Source organism: Mycteria americana, chromosome 2 (genome assembly GCF_035582795.1).
Source record: "Mycteria americana isolate JAX WOST 10 ecotype Jacksonville Zoo and Gardens chromosome 2, USCA_MyAme_1.0, whole genome shotgun sequence".
Classification (NCBI taxonomy): Eukaryota; Metazoa; Chordata; class Aves; order Ciconiiformes; family Ciconiidae; genus Mycteria; species Mycteria americana.
The window spans coordinates 160,316,889-160,340,277 of record NC_134366.1 but is presented as its reverse complement, the minus strand read 5'-3'; the positions used below and the strand labels follow the sequence as shown (position 1 = coordinate 160,340,277).

The 23,389-nt window shown below is 42.6% G+C and overlaps 1 protein-coding gene across 3 annotated transcripts in view; it reads left to right on the top strand.

The window, feature by feature from the left end:
* The window catches only part of SAMD12 (sterile alpha motif domain containing 12), a 183,980-nt gene that overhangs the window by 48,416 nt on the left and 112,175 nt on the right, over positions 1-23,389 (top strand). The window lies entirely within an intron of this gene.

Below are 23,389 nucleotides of genomic sequence, written 5' to 3'. Positions count from 1 at the left end.
TATTGATTTTGTTGATCTGCTTGACTTGTTAACTCCTGCTCAGTTTGCTGTAGTGGTATTTTAGCTGACCACTTTGAACTGACATCAGTTTAGCAGAGTAACCGGCTTATTATAAATACAGATGTAACTTGGGAGTTAAATAGCATTTTTAATCATATCCCAGGCAGTAATTAATCTGTAAAAAGTTTAATGTGGAACACTAATTTGTTCTCTGAAGTGGTGGTATACAAAACTGGGAAGTGCATTCAGCCATTTAATATCAAGCAGGGATTTGAATTTCGCATACAAATCTCAGCATTAACAATAATGTATTGTTGAGTAACGCATGTTTCAATCTGTGTCTGTTCATATACGTGTACTTGTGGTGTTTCAAATTTTCCATTGATTCCTGTTGCTGTTCTTTCTGATAGGAATGATTGCAAACATGGCAAACTACTGATATTTGTTTACTATGTAGCCATGAATACGCATACACACTTATGTGAGAAGTGGTTTGTATTGGTTTGGTAAGTGTTGAGTTTTAGTACATAACAGTTGTGCCCATTTCCTCTTAGTCATAATCTGTTGAATGCAGCCCATAGGAATGTAGTCTGTGTCTCCACCCATGTGTACAGAGCTGACTGCATCCAGAGCACTACCAGAAAAAAATGAAGCTATTTTAAATTTTTTTTCTAGGACTGTGTTACTACCGTATTGTCTCTCTTTACAATGAAGTCACTGTGAGATGAAGTTGAAAGGAAGAAAAAGTTGTTTTCATTTCAGCATAAACATAGATGGAAACCTTGTAGTTTCATTGCAGATGTGTAAAATTTTGAACTTTATACACCTCTCTGAAAAAGAAGAATCAAGATCAATCTTTCTTACTTTACAGAAAAGAGGTATAAGGAAAATATTAGTACAAGTGTTAGAAAGTAAGTCTGCAGGAAAGAAAATAACTTCAATTCAGTAACTACCAAAGAAAAGAAGAAACGTGATCAATGTTTGTACGGATTTTATAAAAGTATATTGTGATAATATTATGAGCAAAATCAATAACTCGGGAGGATATTTCCAGTGCTGTTGGTCCCTGTGACTCTGGTTATTTGAAATCTAATAAGGGGATAGAACAGTGGATTTGAGGCTCAAAAAAAGTAGAGCATGAAAGGACTATGGAAACTAATGTGAAGATTAAGCCAAGGTAGTGTAACTGTTTCCAGATATGGCTATGGAAAAGTGATGTGATTGTTGAAAATTTCTCAGGAATTAAAGTGACTTTACAGGCTGCTTTGATGTGGAAAAATATGATGGAAAAGAACTTGAAGAAAGTGACATGAAAAGGATATTTAAACTTTATTTGAAGATAAAATCTGAGGCATGGTCATAAGCCAGGAAAATAGTCTTGGGCAAACATGTCTAGCAGTTGTTAACCATAGGTGTTGAAAAGCGTGGCATTTTACTTGGGACTATTAGTTGCTGATTACAGTTCATTAAGTTGGGGGCAAAAACACAACCCAAAATGCCCTTTCCTTTGTGGAGATTTTGTACCTTTTTACTACTCCTGACAAAGAGCAGCTGCATACGTTTAAGAAAAAAAATGCTTAATCTGGTGATTTACCTGGTAGGGGAAAGGATCTTCATATTAACAGTGATCTTGAGGATGCCATGGGATGGAGTGTACTCTCATCAGATTTGCAGATGACACCAAATTGGGGGTAACAGTCAACAGACTCAAGAGTAGGGCTGCCATTTGTAGGGACCTAGGCATAGGGACCAGACATAGGCTGGAGGAATGTGTCAACAGGAACCTTATGAAATTCAACAAGGACAAATGCAAAGTTCTGCAGCTGGGAAGGCCGAGCCCCTTGCACCCCATTCTGGCTGGCTGGGGAGTGGCTTTGGTGAAGAGGACCTGTGGTCTTGCTAGTCAGGAAGATGAAATGAACCAGTCTTGTACCTTCGCAGCAAAGAATGCTAACAGAATCATGGGCAGTATTAACAGGAGCATAGCAAGCTGATCAAGGATAGTCATTATTCTCCTCTACTCTGCACTGTGTAGACTCCAGTTCTTGGATCTCCAGTGCTGGAACTTGCATTCCAGTGCAAGTTCAGGTGAGGGCCACGAAGATGCTCGGGGCTGGAGCACTTGCCCTGTGAGCAGGGGATTGAGTGAGCTGGGCTTGTTCAGCCTGGGGAAGAGGCAGCTTGCTGGGGGGGATGGGGGGACTAGCAGCATCCCCCAGTGTGTAGAAGGATGTTATCAAAAAGATGGAGCCGGTCTCTTCTCACTGATGGGGTCTGTGAGACACCAGACTTGAGTTGAAACAAGAGGCTGAGGCTGAACATAAGGAGAAACTTTTTCCCCATGAGGACAGTTGAGCATTGGAACAGGTTGCTCAGAGAAGTCGTGCAGTCTCTGTCCTGGGAAGGTCTCAAGCCCCAGCTAGAGAGAACTTTGAAAAACCTGACCTGATCTCAAGCTGACCCTGCTTTGAGCAGGAGGTTGGGCTAGAAATCTGCTGGGGTCCCTTCCAACCTGAATTCTTCTGTGGTCCTATGATTTGCTGAGTACTTACTGAGTACATCAGAACCAGTGAAATGCATTTTGCAGCCAGTTAGGGAGCAGTAAATATGGAAAGGTCTAATAAGAAATTGGGAGACTTTTTTTATACACAGAATCCTTGAGTTCAGCGAGTGGAGCATTTGGTTAAGTTGACTTACTCAGCAACAGGTCAGAGGTCATTTTCATGGTGTTGGACCCAGAGCCAGAACCAAAAGAATCTGAAGGACTAATACCAAGCGAAATCTAAGGGCACCTGATAGGAATTAGCAGTGGTAGGAAAAATAAGACAATAAAAAGGGGGGAACAAAGATGACAGTGGCCTGTACAACCAAGAAAGCAATGTAATGGCAGGGCCATGTCACCGGAGGCTCTACAACTGGTGTTGGCATTTACACCAGTGTGAGGGGACATAAAAAGTTGCTCTGACTGGTCAACTTTTTTACACTCATTTTATACCAGTAAAATCCAGGGGCCAAACCTGAGAAATGGACCTTGCTTCCAGTGTGAATTTGTGACTTTGAATTTGCAAGGCAGCAATACTGTTAAATGACTAGGGAGTTCTTGAGAGATGAGTTGTTCTTTGACAGTCTTATTGTACCATTGAAACAAATGAAGATTTTTGCAATGTTTCAGCATTAGCAGGAACAAGACTGGGCATAGAATGACTAAGGAATAACCATTTTGAGGAAAATGATCCATTGACAAAGTAATAAAGAAGATGTCTGCGTAACTGCTTATTGATGTGTGATCTGTTGAAAGGAAGGAAGGAGAGAAACCCAGCTTCACTTCTTGTTTTTACGCCATGTTTCTCAGTGTGCTAATGCATGTCTTCAGAGCATGAGGTTTTAATGCTATGATCATTAAACAAACCTCATTCTGTCAAAGTAATACCCAAGAGGTACCTTGGTCCAAGTGAAGCAATTTGATAGGAGGTACTTGAAAGGACTCAAGCCTTTTTAAATTAAACTTTTAAGGAGGAAAGGAACAGGACTCAAGAAAACCTCTTTTTAGTTTTAGAAGGGACCAGAACTTATGAATATTCATCAAATACCAAATGGCACCTCGGAAAATGAAATATGAACTGCTGCTGAAAGTCTGCTGCAAATAGCCTTAAAATCTGTCTAATTCTATAACCTCTAAAGATGCTTGCATTAAATCATCTATATTGACATATATTTTTATGAAATTCATATAAAATGTTGCTTTTAAAATCTGAATTGATTTATTTTTTTTTACTTCGATAACATCTTTGCAAATGTTAGGGGTTTATCATATCAGCTGAAATGCTCAAGTTATTTAGCATGTTGGTGAAGGGATGGTCTCGTGGTTTAAGATACTACACTGGAATTTGGAGAAATCTTGGCTCTGTTTCAGGCTACTCTGGTATTCTTAGGAAGCACACTGAATCCTCAGGGTCTAAGTTACTCTCTCCATACAGAGAAAGGGCTTCTTTTTGTTATCAAAGTGTTGCCAGATATCTTTCTGATTTCTAGAACATACATATTTTAATTATGCCTCTTGTTTCACGGAACTCAGCTGAGTTTTGTGCTGCAACCAATGCAGTGACTTGGGGATGAAAGTGTGCAGTGGAGTGCAGGAGAGCTGGGTTTCATTCCTACCTCTGGGGCAGGAAGGGTGACCAAAATGAGGTGGCTTTATTCACCACGTTGTGACCTCCTAATCGTGTTCATCCTCCCTGTATATATTTTGGTGTCTGTACAACAGAGATAAAGATACCAGTGTTGTGAAGTGTATTGTGATGTGTGTATAAATGACGTTTGAGCCAGCTGAGTCTTCCTGTTAACAGGTCTGTTTAATTTGGAACAACTTCTGCTCACTTCCTGATCCTTCCTTTGGCAACTGATTCCAACTTTGTTATCCTTCATCCTTCCATTATTGATGAGTAACACATTGACCCAAAATATCTCTTGGGTGAATGACACAGCACACCTAATGTGAGGCTTGATGCAAGAAGCAAAATGAGGTCTTCTGTAAGGTGACCTCAATAGGTGTTCATCCCCATGCTTCCCCATCTGTGTTACCTGACACCTGGCCCTCCAGAGTTTTCTCACAAATCCTACTGTAGTTACAGTGCAGAAGACTAAACAAACCAGCGCCTTTCCTTAGCTTATTTTACTGGACATTGTTTTATTGTCCCTTATAAACTGGTCACAACCTACCCTCTAGGTTGTTGTTGGTAGAGGACTGTTTTTATGATCAGGTGTAGGATGGGTACCAAGTGAAGAAGGACCTGGGTCAGGGCAAGGTGTTGTAGGAAGTACTTTAGCCTCCTTTAAAGCATTATTAAAGTTTTGCTTACCACACTTTTCTCTGTTTGGTCCCAAACCTGTGGCAAGTTTTGAGCATTCTGCAGCACTGTCATGTATCACAGAAAGCATCTAGTTTATTCACAGAAGAAGAAAAGACTTTTTTAGTAGAAACAAAAAGAACCTTAATTGTGTCCAAATGGAGGGTATTTCCGATAAAATATTAGTTATCTTCCTTGTTTTGCATGTGACAGTGTTCTTCAGCACAACAGATCTCTCCTCCCAAGCAGTGTTCATCTGATAGTAGTGTTGTAGAAGCAACTTCCATCTCCAGCCATCTCTGTGAAGCCCTTCCCTTCTCCGTGGTGCAAAGCTTAAGCCAGCCTTGCCCACGATCCATATTTATGCCACTTTTCCCTGCTCTTTCTGTGAGGTCTTAACAGCAATGTTGGTTGGTGGGCTGTCAGATCAATCCTGACTACATCCATCTGTGGTTTCAAAAATAAAATAGAATCACTGCTTCACCCTGGAGAGAGCTTTTATTCTGCTGCCTGGATAAGGTCAGACTTATTTGCAGCATTCTTTGTGGAGCTGTGATGCTCATGTTGGAAAATGTGAGGGACTAAAGAGTTTTCCCTGTTTCATACTTGGCTGCTCTGAAATTTTTAACATGTGGAACACATCAAAGAGTGACAGGCATTGGGATAAGGCACCTGTTTGCGTATGTGGCAACTGTTCTTTTTGCACGGCAAATAATATCAGAAATATATTAATGTAACCCTGTGTTTATATAGCATAGAATTGAAAGAAGTTGCATGAGCCAAACAGTTGGAAGGGGGAAATCTTTTTTTCATTATTCAACCTCTTACCGATAAAGAAAATTTTGCATGAAAGTAATCTTCTCTCATGTCTCCGCAATGATTCCTTGGTCTGGCTTTTCAGTCAGATTATAGCTCATGCAATATATAGTGAACTCCCACAACAGGAGGCAAAACTGTAATGGCTCATGAGAGATCTGATATGACCAGGAAGGCTCATCTGCAGTTGAGAAGGGGACAGTGAGGCACTTGAACACTTTGTGGAAGTTGTAACTTAAGTATTAACATAGTTGATTATTTTCTGATAAATTGGCTTTTCTGTGACAAATAATCTGTGGAGTATTATGGCAGAAAGTCATCTTTTTTATGAGTTTTTTTTTTTTTAATCTGGAACAGGAGAATGTTTTCTAACTAGCTGCCATGACAAAGTCTTCATTGCTAAACCAACTTGCTGCTTGTGCATAGAACTAGGCCCTATATGCATAAGAAGAAATCGAGTCAATTAGTCATGAAGCGGAGCTATCTTCTCTTCCGTGCGCAAACCAGTGGGGACTGTGTAATGCCATTATTTGTTACATAAAATCCTGTGTGGAAGAAGTGATATCATCATCTGTTCTGTTTAATAGGAAAGGGAACCTGTTGAAGGGCGATTGAGGCATTTTTGGCCTTGCTTGCCAATGACATATTAATGTTATTCCTTCTGTATCTACTAAATTCAGAATGAACAGTTTCCACGGTCTTGCTCCGTTATCAGCTGTGAGATCTGCTGTGCAAGTAGCTGATGAATGTTTTACACCATTTCCTGCCTTCTTGGATATTTCTTGGGTCTGGTTGTTTTCCTTGGTATGCTCTCTCCACTTATAACTACCTGGGAGGATCGCTCATGGTTTCAATAAATGATTGCTCTACAGCATACTCAGAAGTGAATTGCACTATAGCTACCTCTTTTTCTTTACTCTGTCGCTATATAAGAATTCAGTAAGAGCCATGGTAGCCAGATTTGCTGTAGCTTTTACTCCTACCTGATGTATAACACAGAATCCAAATCATCTTTGAACTGAAAGGTGTAATTCCTGTCCTTCAGCTTCAGATTTGAAATTCCCTGTCACCTTAGCTTAGGCAAGTTCTTCTGTACCCTTAGAGTGTGAGTATTTAGGTGATGGGAGAAATAGGTATATTGCTCTTTATTTGAAGCAGTGTTTACTTGTTCCTCAGTACTTACTCCTCAAGTGCTGTCAGATGTTAGGGAATTAATATTTCATAATTACATGCAATGGTAATTGGATTATTCCTTCCCTCTAACACAAGTTTTTTTTCATTTTTAATTTCATCTTGTTCTATTTATTTTAGTCAACTTTTACTAACTAGTGATCGTATCATCTTTTACCCTTCTCCTTGAAAAGATCTTTGCTGTACAGTCTTTGTAAACCTGATCCACTGTATTCTCTACGAAACACTGATTCACATCAGTATTGTGTAAAACGCACCCCCAGAACCTCTCACTGTGGCAGCCAGTTTCAAAATCAATTTCTGTTTCTTACTCAGAGGGGTGCTAAAAATGTGAATTAGGGTAAGATATGGAAAACTGTATCAAATGTCTTAGCAAAGCCTATTTCAGGAATTCTCAAACCATATTGTAAAGCTTTGTGATATTTCCTAGTTTACTGATAAGGCTGCGCAGTGTGTCTGCAAGAAGAACTGAACACTGATTGTGATCCACTGACAGAGCCAAAAAGCTTAGGAGCTACTGATTTAGCCTTTGGGGGCTTACCCTATCTATCTTAGGTGACTCAGGCATCCAACTTAAGTGGGATTCATAAGACCAAGGGTAAGAGAGTAAATCGCTGAAGTAATCAATGGAGGGGCAAGGGATGCCTCCAAACAAATGAATTTAGTGGGCTTAATATAACTAAGAGAAGATGTTATGAAAACACCCCTTATGTGTTCACCCTGTTTCCTTTGTCCACCTGCTTTTCTTTTGCAACCTTTCACATGTTCTTGACGAAGCATGCTTTTTATCAACTATTTTTTTTTTAGCTGCTTTACAGGGGTATTGATTACTTTATTAATAGTTGTAACACTTTGCCAAATATTGAAGCTCTACCCTCTCATTTTATGTCTTAGGGTGTTCTTTTTCCTACAGTTTGGAACCATCACCAACTGTTAGTGATTACATTATTACTTTACCATATTCCTTGATCGATCACAAGGCTGTGTGATCCCATCATCTAGAAGCTAGGCAGGATGAAGCACTGTTGTTACTTGGAGACTTCCAAGGAACAGCTTGAAGCCATAGGATGTTGCATTGTTAACCCTGATGGCACTTCTTTATTTCCTTTTTTTCTATTTCCCCACTTGATTAATACTGATGAATGACTTCAATATCACGCATAACAGCCTGGAATCTTTCCACTCAAAGGATGGGGTCCTTGGCTTAGAACTGGCTGTTAAGTATTTAGGCCTTCTTATGAATTCTGCTGATTCCAAGTATTGTGCCCTGACCAAAGTCTCATTAAGCTGTAATTCTGTGTTGCTTTTTTAAAACTTCTGCTGTATCTGCTGAGTCTGGAACTTAGTTTTTGAGTTTGGTTAAACTGCTGGTTATTACCGCTGGGCCCTCATTTTCCACCAAGTCAGGCTTTCCTGCAGCGCTTCAGAAGTTCTGGTTCAAAATGGGAACAAAAATGGAAGGTATTGGAGGGTCTCCTTTCAGATTACTCGTGCTATTGTCTGGGAAGGAGTATTTGTCGTCTTTGCTGTGCAGACACGAAGTCCATTTTATGGCTCAGTTGTAGGTAAGGAAAACTTAGGTGGGGAAAACTTCCGTGATTAAGTGGAGGAGTTGTTAGAGGACCTTACAATTCTTCACTTTGAAGAAGTGAATTAATTTGCTGCTTAGTGGGTGTGTGTTTGTGATATCAGTGAGAAGCTAGAGCTGATTCTTTTTATTTCAGCTTGTTACTTGCCAGCATGTGCTATTCATGATATGGGGATTTAGCCTTAGTGTAATCTTATAATTATTTGGCAGTGTTCCCCGGTCTAACACCACAGCTAACCTAATGATGAAACACAGAAGAAAGCCCTCCTGAAATCTGAACCTGGTGGAAGCCACGGCCGAGAGCTTGACTTCTGTTTTGTGACACAAACGAGCGAGTGCATGTTTAATCTCTCTCATCCAATCGGTCTGCAATTTGTTGCATTCCTTTCCTCACCTCCAAGTCCCACCGTTGTCTTATCCCCTGCGACTCTTCTCAAGCCAGATGCGCTCTGCAGATTATGCTGCGATTCCAGCTCCTGTCTCTGTATTTATATATATATGTAGCCAACAAATCCACTCTTGCACCAGATCCTCTGACAAAACGGATTAACTCATATCCTGAAATTTGCCCTCTGTCGTGGCTCCATGTTCTCGGCTGCTTTCTGCTTGCTCTCCCGCGGACCCTTTGTCAGGACTCACGGCATTGCCAACAAGAACGGGGCTCGCCCTGTGCAGGCGCCGGCGCCCGGAATCCCCCCCGCGGTTGCTGAGCGAAGGCAAACGGCCGCCTGCAGCGCTTCCCCGCTGTCTCCGGGTTGCTGTTCAGAAAGAACTGGAAACGCGCGTGGGGCGACAGCGGGTCCCTGCCCCTGCCTTTCGCAAAGCCCGAGGAGCGGTTCCGCGGCGCTGGCGGCCTGCAGTACCGCGCGGCTCCTCGGGGCGGGGCTGCCACACCGGCGAACGCCCCGGCCCGCGCTCCGCGCGCGGCAGCGCCGGCGCTGACTGCGGGCGGGCGGCTGCTTCCCGCGCCGCGGCGGGCGGGCGGCGGCCCCTCGAGCTGCGAGGGGAGGCTTTCTCCCAGCACCTGTGTGACCTCGTGTGAGCGGGGACCACCGCGCTCAGGGGGGTGTAAGGCGAGCCAAGCCTTACCCCTAGGGCCCCTTACCCCTTTCAGTCTCTTGTAATTAGCTTGTCCGTCCCTAATTTTTTCATTTTTTGCACACCCTGTGAAGTGTTTCTCTGATTCTTTGAAAATGATTCTGGTTTTGGAAGTATCAGTCCAGCCAGCTGAGCCTTTGACAGAGGGCAAAGACACTGGAGGAACAAGCACTTCTCTCTTCCCTACCTCCCCTGTATTACAGTAAAAATAAAAGCCAAAGCTGCCTTTTTTAATTTTTTTTTTTGAACCGCTCAAGTGCTAAAACAGCTGGCCTCTAAAAGTCAAGATTTGCCAAGGGAATAGCCTTCAGTAAAAAAGTGCCTCCCCGTGCTCCAGTGAAAATTATTGTTTGATTTGATATAGTTAATTGAACAGGTTGAAAGTCTGACAGGGTCTGGTACAGTGCACTTGACACCGAGCTTTATCCTTGTTATTGTAGAATGCACAGTGGAGGGAGGTCACAAATACCTGGCTCTTTTAGCAAAGATATAAGGACCTAGCTCCAGCATTTTCCTCTGAATTGAGTGGAAGGAGCTCTTGAAACAAAAAAAAAAAACCCAAAACAAACAACCAAAAAAGGCTGGATTCTGGCCAAGCCCTTACTGCATTCTGCAATTGATTTTCAGCCCTTCACCCAACAAGGATCTGCACACCCTGTGAAGTGTTTATCTGATTCCTCAGATCCTAGTGGTGATCAACACTTAACTGATGCAGGAGAAGGCTTTCTGTCCTTCTGCGTGCAGCCAGAAGAATTGCTTGCTCCTCAAAAAGAGGAATCCGCTGTGAGAAACTTGCGTCTTTTAATTGATTTTGTTATCTGTGAACAGAAACCCTACACTTATAAATGTGAGCCTAGGCACACAAAAAAGTAGGATCTTAATAAGCCATTTTCATCTGAAATATGGACATGTAGATTAATCCATGAACCTTCTTAACAAGGTGCACTAAAGGCATGACTCCTTAAAAAAAATGCAACAAAATATAGTCTTGCCTCCCATGAGGTTTCATTAACCTTACTGAGCCCCAAAGTACTTATCAGAGGCAAACTCTGTTATACAGCAATCAACATTAAGTGGTTAACCTCAGATAAAACGTGGGGGACTCCTGTTCTAATGGCTTATTATTAACTACAGCTACTATCTAACGTAATCCAATATGTGAACGCATACATTTGAGGGCTGTATTGCTGCTGAAAATCAGGTTCTCTGTTCTTACTGAACTTCAGTGGCTGCTATTACAGTCTGCTGTGGATTTTAGTCTGTCAGAACTACATTGCTGCATAATTATAGCAGAAGCAGGGTTAAAGGATGAAAAAAACCCAAACGAACCCAAATAAAAAAAAACCCAAAGAAACCCAAAATGATGTCAGAACGTGAGCTATCCCCAGAAGTCTTCAGAACCTCAAGAGCCTGCAACCCATCAGGCTGTGCAGACCTCGCCCTGTTCCCCAATAGCTCTGCTTGAAGCACAGTGGAATTCCTGCCCAGCAGGCTGGTAAGAGAAGCCTCCAAGTTCCACAGACAAAAATGTTGCTTCTTAATCACTGACTAAAAAAACCAAATGCTCTCCCCCAAGGGGAATTTGAGGTTTTGTTCTGTTTTGTGAAATGCCGAACAATGATACCCTTGAGGAAATGTGTATCTTTTGTCAGTGTGCCATGTATTTCAGACAAGCCGTCAAGGTAGTCCTAGTCCTGTCAACTGTAGTGACAGGGCACCTGCATTGCACAGGGCCTGGTGACATTGTGCTGTGATTAGAGGGACGTCTTTTACAGAAGTGTTTGATCCCAAAAAAAAGTTTATGTGTATAAACCCCAGCCACTTTCTCTGCAGGTTCTGCTAGGTGCAGTGACTTGCAGAATTGAGATTACTTACCTGTTCACAGGTCAAAATCACCAAATTCTGGAGTTATTTAGGTTGGAAGGCTCCTTTTGAGATCGACTCATCCAACCCCCCTGCTCAGGCAAGGTCAGCTAGAACAGATTGTCCAGGATCGTGTCCACTTGGTTTTGAATATTGGCACAGATGTTTTATTTAGTCAAGGTTTTCCTTGACTATCATTTTGAATGTACACTTTTCACTGTTTGTTTTGCATAATGTTGGTAGATTTTATCTTGCAGCAGATTTTCTTGATTTAAATCATAGAATCATAGAATCGTTTAGGTTGGAAAAGACCTTTAAGATCATCGAGACCAACCGTTAACCTCACACTGCCAAGTCCACCACTAAACCATGTCCCTAAGTGCCACATCTACACATCTTTTAAATATCTCCAGGGATGGTGACTCCACCACTTCCCTGGGCAGCCTGTTCCAATGATTGACAACCCTTTTGGTGAAGACATTTTTCATAATATCCAGTCTAAACCTCCCTTGGCACAACTTGAGGCCATTTCTTCTTGTCCTATCATTTGTTACTTGGGAGAAGAGACCAATCCCCACCTCTCTACAACCTCCTTTCAGGTAGGTGTAGAGAGCAATAAGGTCTCCTCTCAGCCTCCTTTTGTCCAGGCTAAACAACCCCAGTTCCCTCAGCTGCTTCTCACAGGACTTGTGCTCCAGACCCCTCACCAGCTTCGTTGCCCTTCTCTGGACACGCTCCAGCACCTCAATGTCTCTCTTGTAGTGAGGGGCCCAAAACTGAACACAGTATTTGAGGTGCGGCCTCACCAGTGCCAAGTACAGGAGGATAATCACTTCCCTGCTCCTGCTGGCCACACTGTTGCTGATACAAGCCAGGATGCCATTGGCTTTCTTGGCCACCTGGGCACACTGCTGGCTCATATTGAGCTGGCTGTCGACCAACACCCCCAGGTCCTTTTCTGCCTGGCAGCTTCCCAGCCACTCTTCCCCAAGCCTGTAGCGTTGCATGGGGTTGTTGTGGCTCAAGTGCAGGACCTTGCATTTAGCCGTGTTGAACCTCATACAATTGGCCTCAGCCCATCGATCCAGCCTGTCCAGATCCCTCTGCAGAGCCTTCCTACCCTCCAGCAGATCAACACTCCTGCCCAACTTGGTGTCATCTGCAAACTTACTGAGGGTGCACTGGATCCTCTCATCCAGATCATTGATAAAGATATTAAAAAGAACTGGCCCCAGTACTGAGCCCTGGGGAACACCACTTGTGACCAGCTGCCAACTGGAGTAAACTCCATTCACCACCACTCTTTGGGCCCGGCCATCCAGCCAGTTCTTTACCCAGCGAAGAGTACACCCGTCCAAGCCATGAGCAGCCAGTTTCTCCAGGAGAATGCTGTGGGAAACCATGTCAAAGGCTTTACTAAAGTCTAGATAGACAACATCCACAGCCTTTCCCTCATCCACTAAGCAGGTCACCTTGTCATAGAAGGAGATCAGGTTGGTCAAGCAGGACCTGCCTTTCCTGAACCCATGCTGCCTGGGCCTGATCCCCTGGTTGTCCTGTATGTGCCATGTGATGGCACTGAAGATGATCTGCTCCATAACTTTTCCCGGCACCAAGGTGAGACTGACCGGCCTGTAGTTCCCTGGATCCTCCTTCTGGCCCTTCTTGAAGATGGGTGTCACATTTGCTAACCTCCACTCAACTGGGACCTCCCCGCTTAGCCAGGACTGCTGACAAAGGATTGAAAGCGGCTTGGTGAGCACTTCTGCCAGCTCCCTCAGTACCCTTGGGTAGGTCCCATTTGGCCCCATAGACTTGTGTGTGTCTAAGCGGTGTAGCAGGTCACTAGCCATCTCCCCTTGGATGATGGGGGCTTCATTCTGCTCCTTGTCCCTGTCTTCCAGCTCAGGGGGCTGGGTACCCAGAGAACAATTGGCCCTACTATTAAAGACTGAGGCAAAGAAGGCATTAAGTACCTCAGCCTTTTCCTCAGCCTTTGTCACTATGTTTCCCCCCACATCCAATAATGGATGGAGATTCTCCTTAGCCCTCCTTTTGTTGCTAATGTATTTACAGAAACATTTTTTATTGTCTTTTACAGCAGCAGCCAGATTAAGTTCTAGTCGGGCTTTGGCCCTTCTAATTTTCTCCCTGCATAACCTCACGACATCCTTGTAGCCCTCCTGAGTTGCCTGCCTCTTCTTCCAAGGGTCATAAATTCTCCTTTTTTTCCTGTGTTCCAGGCAAAGCTCTCTGTTCAGCCAGGCCGGTCTTCCCCATCTGCTGGTCTTTCAGCACCTGGGGATGGCCTGGCTCCTGTGCCTTTAAGATTTCCTTCTTGAAGAATGTCCAGCCTTCCTGGACTCCTTTGCCCTTCAGGACTGCCTCCCAAGGGACTCTGTCAACCAGGCTCCCAAACAGGCCAAAGTCTGCCCTCCGGAAGTCCAAGGTGGCAGTTCTGCTAATGCTCCTCCTTACTTCTCTGAGAATCAAAAACTTTATCATTTTGTGAATGCTATGCCCAAGACAGCCTCCAACCTTCACATCACCCCCAAGTCCTTCTCTGTTCACAAACAACAGCTCCAGTGCGCCACCTTCCCTAGTTGGCTCACTCACCAGCTGTGTCAGGAAGTGATCTTCCACACACTCCAGGAACCTCCTAGACTGTTTCCTCTCTGCTCCATTGTATTTCCAGCAGACATCTGGTAAGTTGAAGTCCCCCACGTGAACAAGGGCTAGCGATCGTGAGACTTCTCCCAGCTGCTTATAGAATATTTCATCTGCCTCTTCATCCTGCTTGGGTGGTCTATAACAGACTCCCACCATGATATCTGCCTTGTTGGCCTTTCCCCTGATTCTTACCCGTAAACGCTCAACCCTATCGTAACCATCATTAAGCCCTAGACAATCAAAACACTCCCTAACATACAGGGCTATCCCACCGCCTCTCCTTCCCTGCCTGTCCTTTCTGAAGAGTTTATAGCCATCCACTGCAGCGCTCCAGTTGTGCGAGTCATCTCACCGTGTTTCCGTGATGGCAACTATATCATAGTTTTCCTGCTGCACAATGGCTTCCAGCTCCTCCTGTTTGTTGCCCATGCTGCGTATGTTGGTGTAGCTGCACTTCAGTTGGTCTATTGATCCTGTCACCTTTTTGGGGGGAGAAGCCCTAATTCCTACGTGACCATTCTCAGGCACTTCCGTGGTTTCTAACACATCCATAACCCTTTTGTCTTTGCTGCCACATGGATCCCCATCCCCTACCTCCACTGGGACGGCAGACCGAAGGACCTTGCTAGCACACCGTCCCTCAACCATTGGCATGCCGCCCTCAGGCTTGTCTCTAGCGAGCCTGGTTTTATCCCTTTCCCCCTTCAAATGTAGTTTAAAGCTCTTTCAATGAGCCCTGCTAACTCCTGTGCAAAGATCCTTTTCCCCCTTTGAGACAGGCGTACCCTGTCTGTCGCCAGCAGGCCTGGTGTCGTGTAGACCAACCCATGATCAAAAAACCCAAAATCCTGCTGGTGACACCAGTCTCAGAGACAGGTACTGATCTGCTGGCTCATACTGTTTCTTCCTTCATCACTCCCTGCGACTGGAAGGATAGAGGAGGACACTGCTTGTGCTCCTGATCCCTCAACCAGTCTCTCTTGGTTGCCCTCAGACTTGTAGTTGCAGCTTCATTGCTGCCTACTTGAAAAATCCATAATGGATAATGATCTGGGGGCCGTACCAGGGTAGGGAGTTTTCTTTTCACATCTTTTACCTGGGCCCCAGGGAGGCAGCAGACTTCCCTAAGAAGTGGGTCTGGTTTGCATATTTGGCCTGTTCCCTTCAGAAGGGAGTCTCCTATGACAATGACCCATCTTTTTTTCTTTATGGAAGTGGTTTTGACGTGGGGCATAGGCCGACTTAACCTCAGCGACACCTCCAAGCTAGATGAACCATCGTCCTCGTCATTATTTGGTTCTACCTCCAGAGCCTCATACCTATTGTGCAAGGGCACCTGGGAAGGTGGGGCAGTCACAGAGCAGACGCGCCTGCTGTGCCGGGCAGGAACTCGTCGTCATTGCCCCCTATCCCTTAAGTCACTGTGTACAGCCAGGCAGAGCAAGGGTAGGGAATCCTCCATATCATGCATCCTGTATATATAACAGCTCAGAACCTGAAGATGGATTAATAAGATTATTCAAAAAACAGTGCCAAATGTGGAATAATCCCAAATGGCCTATAAGGAAATGTTTGTTACGTGTTCTGATTTTTTTTGCTGTTGTTAAGTATAAACAGTGTCTGGAGAAATGCCAGGAATGTGACAGTCTGTTATGAGCATATCAAATCTATGAAGTACTGCAATCCAATCCGCTGTCAAGCACTAGTTAAATTGCAGTGCTAAAATGCTTGTGTCCATTGGTTTATGGATGTTACACGCATGTAGATAAAGCTTGTCATATATTGGCTTATCAAAAACAAACAAAAGACAGCTTGATTGTGATGAATGTCACTTGTAACCATTATCCTAAGCTAATCTACTTCTGAATTCGCCATTCACAAATGTGTACAGTCCTTTTTTATGTCACATGAAGCCATATTCAGACCCATGTCATACTGACTCATTCCAGGGCCGTCTCATGGAGAAATCTTCTTTCTGTTAAAAAATGATGGTTGCGGATTTTTTTCTTTTTATTACACTGAACACAAGGAGCTATAGACCTGTTAGCCTCTTGCCAATTCTGCCAAAATGATGGAATAGTTAATTTGGGCTTCTGACAACAAAGAATTGCATTGTATAGTTAATACCAGTCATCTTGATGCCCAGCTTGTCAAACTAACCTGGTACTTTTTTCTTTCTTTTTTCTTTTCCATTGGCAAGGGTACAAGTTTAATAGTTAACAGGTACCACGCGGAATACAGTATCTTTTTTTGCCCCCAAAGCATACAGCTTAGGATAACATGACATCTTAATTAAACATGTGCCCTTTAATTCCGTATGCTGCATGCTGGAGTCAGGCTGGTTTACTGACAGATGCCCGTACGCAGTAGGGAGACACTAATGAAAAGGGCCTTTATTGGTGTCCCCTGGTTTAGCTGGTTGTGCAGCATCGTTCAGGCTTTCTGTGTTGGTTGCCTAAGTGTTGCGGTTGATGTGGTAGCAAACAATTAGCAGGACAGGATAATGGTACAAGTGTGGTATAAATAATCTAGCTAAATGGTTCTGACAAAATTTGTTTTATTGTAGCCAATGTAGTGCAATATATGAGAAATCCCTTCATCCCAGAGGTATGGCCTCTTCTCCCTTGGAAAGCAGGCTGTCAAAGGAGAACGTGAGTTGGGAGTTATTGTAGTTAGCCACGTTACATGTACTCTGAACGCAAAGCTAATGTGACTAATGTAATCTCTTGTTATAAAAGTTGTATTGAATAGCAGGGACTGTTGTAACATACGTGGGTCAGGTCGCTTAAGTGTGCTACTAGGATACTGTGTCCAGCTGTGATGTTTTAATTCTAAGAATAGCGTAGAAGTTGATGGAGGGCGGAGCCCAGCCTTGTCCCAAGCCTGGAAAATGAGTCTTGTGTTGTCATGTTACAGGAGATGAAGCTGCTGAAAGGAAGGTTGATATGTGACTTGATAACTGGGTATAAGGACTTATCAGGACAACAGCGTGCATTCAAAAGCTGAAATTGGAAGCTTGAGTGATTCAATAATCAGAAAATGAATCCTGGCTTTGCAGGTCATTCAGCAGTGGAAGTGCTTACTAGGAAAGAGGGTAGACACTGACAGAACTGAGTTTTTAAAAGGTGAGAATGCTGGGTGGAAAAATATATGGTAAGCATGTGTACATGCAGCACCCAGACTGCATGGTCACAGTGGTCCTTTAGCAGAAATACCTGCAATCTCTAGATTCCAGTATACTCTACAATCTTGTTGTGTGAATTTGGGTAGGGGGTGATTTGCATTTGTGGTTTTGTTTTCCTACTCCTTGAGAGTCTAGGCCTTCAGAAGCAAAGGCCCCTGGGAAGCTCAAATGAGCCTTGAACTAGGCACCCCACATAGTGGGAGAAACTAATTAGCAAAACTACAGATCAAATAATCTGCCAGTTACCCAGCTGTTCTTCCTGTGCTCTACACGTGGTTTTTCCTACTTGTTCAATCAGTATGTCAGACTAGGTCTATGGTAAAACTTTTGGTATAAGGGCAACTTATCTTTGTATTCCCACTTCAAGCTGGATGTGAGCAGTCCCGCATGCTACTAGATGTACCCCTGTTGTAAACATCACATTTGGGGTAAGTTCTTGTACTTAGGAAATTACATGAGAAAACCAGTTAGTAATTTATTATATGTGTAACATGTATTTTCCCGACAGCTCTCCTAGGGTTTGAATCTATTATATTTTCCTGTGTTTGACCAGAGAGCATGTTAGGCTGGATTCACATAATATAGAAAGCCTAACTCTGAGATTTAAAGTCCTCCTCTGTCTTTTTTTAGAATTCCCCTGTGACTTGAATTTTGCAAACGTACCAAATATGACATATGCAAAGATGACGTCTGTAAACTATTACACATTTCTCATGAGTCCAGTAGGGTGCTGATACACGCTCACATACCTGCTGTTCCTTTAATTCTCTTCTTAGGCATCATTTCTGTACAAGATTCCCCACATAGCCTATTAATACCATCTGTTTTCCATCTCTATTTACACATTCTTTCTAGATCAGATAAACATTTGTTGCTGAAGCTGCATGTGATGCTCTCTTGCTGGGACAGGTACCAGAACCTACAGCCTGGTAGGAGCCTCTGAGTTCTAGAGCTCTTGCCTGAGAATTGCTGTAAAAAGCACTGTAGGGCAGATATCTAATTCTTATGTCATGCTATGTATTTCCTTACATTTGCAACATCAGAAGTGGCTCTTGCACTGTCATAAAAATGATAACGAGAATAACTATTTGAAGACCATTTATTCCAAAGGCATAACACCTGAAGTATTTTTTCCGATTCAGAAATGTGTGGCCATCAACTCATGTAGCCTGGATCAGATCAATAGAAGGATTTTAATCGTGGAGCTATCTTTGGCCTCCATAAGTTACATAAAGTAGTGCCATAAGGTTTCCTCATCTAATGCTGTGTTGCTGAGATAGGACTTAGAGCTGCAAAGTGCAGACATCAAATCAATCTAAAGGAAAGCAGAGTTCACACTGGCTGTGTTTGTCCCATTTTTAGGCAACAGTATATTCTATTTGTGCAAATGCCATTGCTTCTTTTTTTCTGTGCTTATGGCTTCTTAGGGTTTAAATAGATTACCCAATCTCAGGGTCTGAGATTTTGCAAAAGCTCTTGAGGGATTCAGATTATGAAGTTCAGGTGTTCTCTGGTGTCCATTCAGAAAAGTAATTCAAGGACTCTAGGCTTCCAGGAGATTTTGTCTTGGTGCATGAACTTTCTTTAACAAAAGTAGAAACAGTTACCTACTCAGGTCGAAATAATACATTGGCCATAGAACTGTACAAGACCGGTTTTTTTGACAAGGCTAAATCTTAAACTACTGTGTGAATGGTTCAAGGGAAACACTGACACTGGATTGTCTGAGTCTAATTTCCTGCACCTTTAATATCGCTTTCATAATTTGTAGATCTGCACTGTTGCAACATGACACACCTTTGCCTGAGCACAGCTCTCAGGCTAGATGAAGGATTGCATGGAGTATTCATGAGCAGTCTTCTCTCCGGGCCATAAGTGAGGTAGAGCCTTATGAGGGGGTGGTCTGTGATACTGCAATGGAAGAATACATATTTCAATGCATATGCACCTGCAAACTGCAACTTTATCTCACAGTGTTGAACTGCATTGATTCCCACATTGCTCACGGTGAGAGCTGCATTCAGTGGAGCTGTCTTTGACGGCTTATGACAATTACAGATGTATGTGATGGTTTCTAATCTTCTACAGGGACCAGTCACTGGAGGACAATGAGGGCTTCATTTTGCCAGTGAATTTCACAGCAACTGGCTGACAGTAGAGGAAGTCTTGAGAGTCTTCTGTTTCAGGTACTGATGAATGTCCATTCAAAAGACTGCAAATTCAGGCTCTGTTTTGGTCATATCTAATGGGGACCTTCCATCATTTTCTTGTCCTAGTCTCAGTCTTTTTAACATTTTTGTCTTCTGTTTTCAGATTTTTGGTCCTTCTGTTGAACAGTCGTCTTTTCCAGTAGTGGAAACCTTTAGAAGTACAGGAGGGACAGTTCTCTTATTGTACCTGGCTCCACAAAAGCACTACCTGGCTTGAATGACTCTGTCCCTTAGCGTGGGGTTGGAGCATGCACAGTCTTTTTGAGTGGGTCTGTGGAGTGGTTGCAGACTGAAATGCTTTAAAGGTTCTAACGTGAACAAATTTAGGTTGATCTTCATGAAGGCAGCATGTTGGCACAAAGGCTTACAAGTTGTGCTTTCCAACTAGAAACTGTGGGGTTTTTTTCTTCCTCCCAACAGTTATTTAATTCTTTTAACTGAACTGCAAGTGTTTTCCCTGACCTTGTATTGAAAACCATTGAAATTTTGGCAACAACAAGTAAGCCTACCAAAAATCAGTCTGATGCAAAATAACTGACATGGAAATTTTCAGCCTCAGTGGTTGTGGTTCAGCAACACTTGATGATTATGAAAGGTGTCAAGTGGCTATAATCATAGTCATCAACACCTGTGCTGTATGTGTGTACAGAAACATGTATTTGGTCTCCTTTGTTAGGAATATATGCAATGCCTAATTGTTACGAGTCTCTCTATTGGCTGTGTTGCACATTTCTCTGTGTAAAGGGGATGTCTCTTTAGAGGGGCTACTGCTATTCTGTGAATCAAAAGTATATTTTTATGGAAGCTGTCATTTTCTTCTCTTATTGCTTTATTTAAAAATGAATTTTTCAAACTAGAAGTACACTATCTTTCCTTATATAGAAAATAATTATCAGTAAGCTTCATTTCTTACAAATAATATGTTGTATATGCAGTTTCCATGTGTTGTAATAATTTGCATGGATTCTCTCTCAAACCTCAGTACACATGGTTTTCAAATGTATTCTGTATGCATCTTTAAAGCAGTGAAGTAGTTGTGGTTATGAGTGTGCCACATCGGGCCGAAAATGCATCCAGCCTAGAATCCTCTCTTTGTCCAAAAGTAGTGCTTAGAGAGGAGTGTGAGTCCAGGACAAGCATATTTCCTCCTAATACCCTTCTGCCTTCCAACAGTTTGTTGTTTGCAGTCTTCCACAAGGTAGGATAACTCATGTGTTTGAGCAGCCACTATATGAACACATAGCCGAGATCTCTGTGATAATGTGTATGAGTAAAGGACACAGATAAGAGTGCTCATCCAACCTGAAAGCTGACATTTGCTGATTTCTGAGATCTGAGCAGTGCAGCTTTAATATTGACTTTTCATGTGCTCAGCAATGGTGTTGTATTTTGTACTAAAGGAGATGAACATTTTAAGATGCGAGGGAGTAATAAGGGTATTTAAAAACCCCCGCAAAACACATACAAAAAACACCGGGCTGATGAAGTAGAAACCTGTGTGCCTCTTGAGCTTGTAGTTTTTACTCATACTTAGTTAATATTTTAGTTAAAAAATGTATTCTCTGGATTATTTGGTGGCAGAAATACTTTTACATCCAGAAAGTGCAACCTAAATGAGCACAATATATGCCCATATGAGTCTGTTTCAGTTTTCGTATATGATCCAGACTTGTGGTGTTTGAATCACAGAATCATAGAATAGTTTGGGTTGGAAGGGACCTTTAAAGGTCATCTAGTCCACCCTCCCTGCAATGAGCAGGGACATCTTCAACTACATCAGGTTGCTCAGAGCCCCGTCCAACCTGACTTTGAATGTTTCCAGGGATGGGGCATCAACCACCTCTCTGGACAACCTGTTCCAGTGTTTCACCACCCGCGTTGTAAAAAGTTTCTTCTTTATATCTAGTCTAAATCTACCCTCTATTAGTTTAAAACCATTACCCCTAAAGTTTGTCCCCATCTTTCTTATAGGCCCCCTTTAAGTACTGAAAGGGTTCAATAAGGTCTCCCTGGAGCCTTCTCTTCTCCAGGCTGAACAACCCCAGTTTGAGATATTTCTGTCAACGTTGATGGAAGTCTGCTTTGAAAGACTTGCAGTATTTACTTACAGATCCCTACTGTTGCAATACAGTTCTGACCTTCAGAGACACCACTTCTGAAGAACTCACAGAGCCTTTTTATTTTGTTGAATTTGATGAATGATGCCTGGCTTTCATTTCCCTGACAGCCTGTTTATTTTCACCAGGTGTGCTTCAGGACTGACTCTTTGTTTGTTTGTTTTTCCCCTTTATTAGAGAGCTACTTAGTTGTCAGTAAAATAACAATTACAGTATCTGAGCATTTATTACTTGTTCTGGAATGCCAGATGTCAGAATACAACTTACAGGAAAAGATGGAAACTTCATCTCTTCTTAGTCATAGTCGTCTTGAAAATTTAAGGCAAAGTAGAATATGTTTTTTTACATCCCATCTGAGTGAATCCTTCAGTAGTAAGCAAGTATTTGCATACTCTTTATGTAAGCAAGCTCTAGCTAAACAGCATCCACTAAATCTTGTGCAGTCTATTGCTGACTTGCAAAAATTGCTGGGAACTGTTACACCAATATGATCATCCATCTGGCAGAAAAAAACGCTGTAAACTGCAGTGCCATTAACACTTTTGTATGGCAAAAGCTCTGTTGTGCTGGATCCATTCTGTACCTCAATGAATTACCCACAGTAAAAGAACAGTAGAAACAATCATAGAGAAACACTCACTTGTACAAACCTGCAGTTATAATTGGTAGTGAGTGACTGTGGGAAGCAGTATCTTTTGGTAGTATCTCTCAAAAATATATCAAAATGATTAAACAGCTTTCCCAAAGAATTTGAGGACTAGCTAATTCTAGACTGATACATGAGTTTTTAAAAAAATATGCAGCTTGCTGTTTTTCAATAATTAATGGCTTTCTCTGAGTGCAGAAAAGTGAAGTTACCAAATTTGACCTTGGACCAGAATCATAGCTGGAATATTGAACTTTTTTTGTTTTATGTAAACCACAGTGACCAGTCATGTAATTGTCCTCTGCAGGAGGTTATTGAAAAGCACTGAAACTGATTGCAACTGCCATGACCCAACATGAACAACAAATTAGTTTGACTCAACTTCAAATTGTTTTGCACTAACATGCCTTGTGTCCATAAACTTTGTATGTCATCTGGTTGTCAGACCACATTGGAAGTGGATTAACTTAGAAATGGGTTGGATTTGCCCTCAACAAAGTAGACGTGGATGCCCTTGTGTCCTCTTGCAATTCTTGCAAGACTACTAAGTTTTCTAAGTAGTTCCTCATAATTCATACAGCCAGTAAAGCAGTATCTCTTTACAGACTGATGTGTTCTCTCACGCTGCAGGGGCATCCAGGCAGGATTTCATCTCTAGTTTTAAATAATGGTGTGTGGCTGTTACCATCCTGTGCAATTTTAGTTTGTGGGGAGATCACATATTTTTGTTCCGATTACTCCCTAGTCATGCCTCAGGCAACTGTATTGTGGTCATGTACTGGAAATGCTCGGTGTAATTGACCCCTGGAGAGGGGAGTTTTATCTTTGCCAGCTGTCAGGCAGTAGCTTAACAGAGGTATAAAAGCAGGAGTCAGGACAGGTTCCAAGTAAGGGGACAATAGGGGTGCTCTCCAGTGCCTTTGTAAAATGGAATAGCTGTGGTCAAACTATATTGTATTGACTATTGCCTCTCAACAATATGTTAAGAGGTCTGATGCTGTAACTTAAAAATTTTCTGCATATCTTGTTAGATGTGCCGCATTGCTTTCAAAGCTTGTGGTGGTATGAATAATATAGCTCGTATTCAAGCCCAGGTGCTGCTAACCCACTGAACCAGGTGGAGTCATAGAAATCTGCAATGAGTCCAAGTTAGAACAAG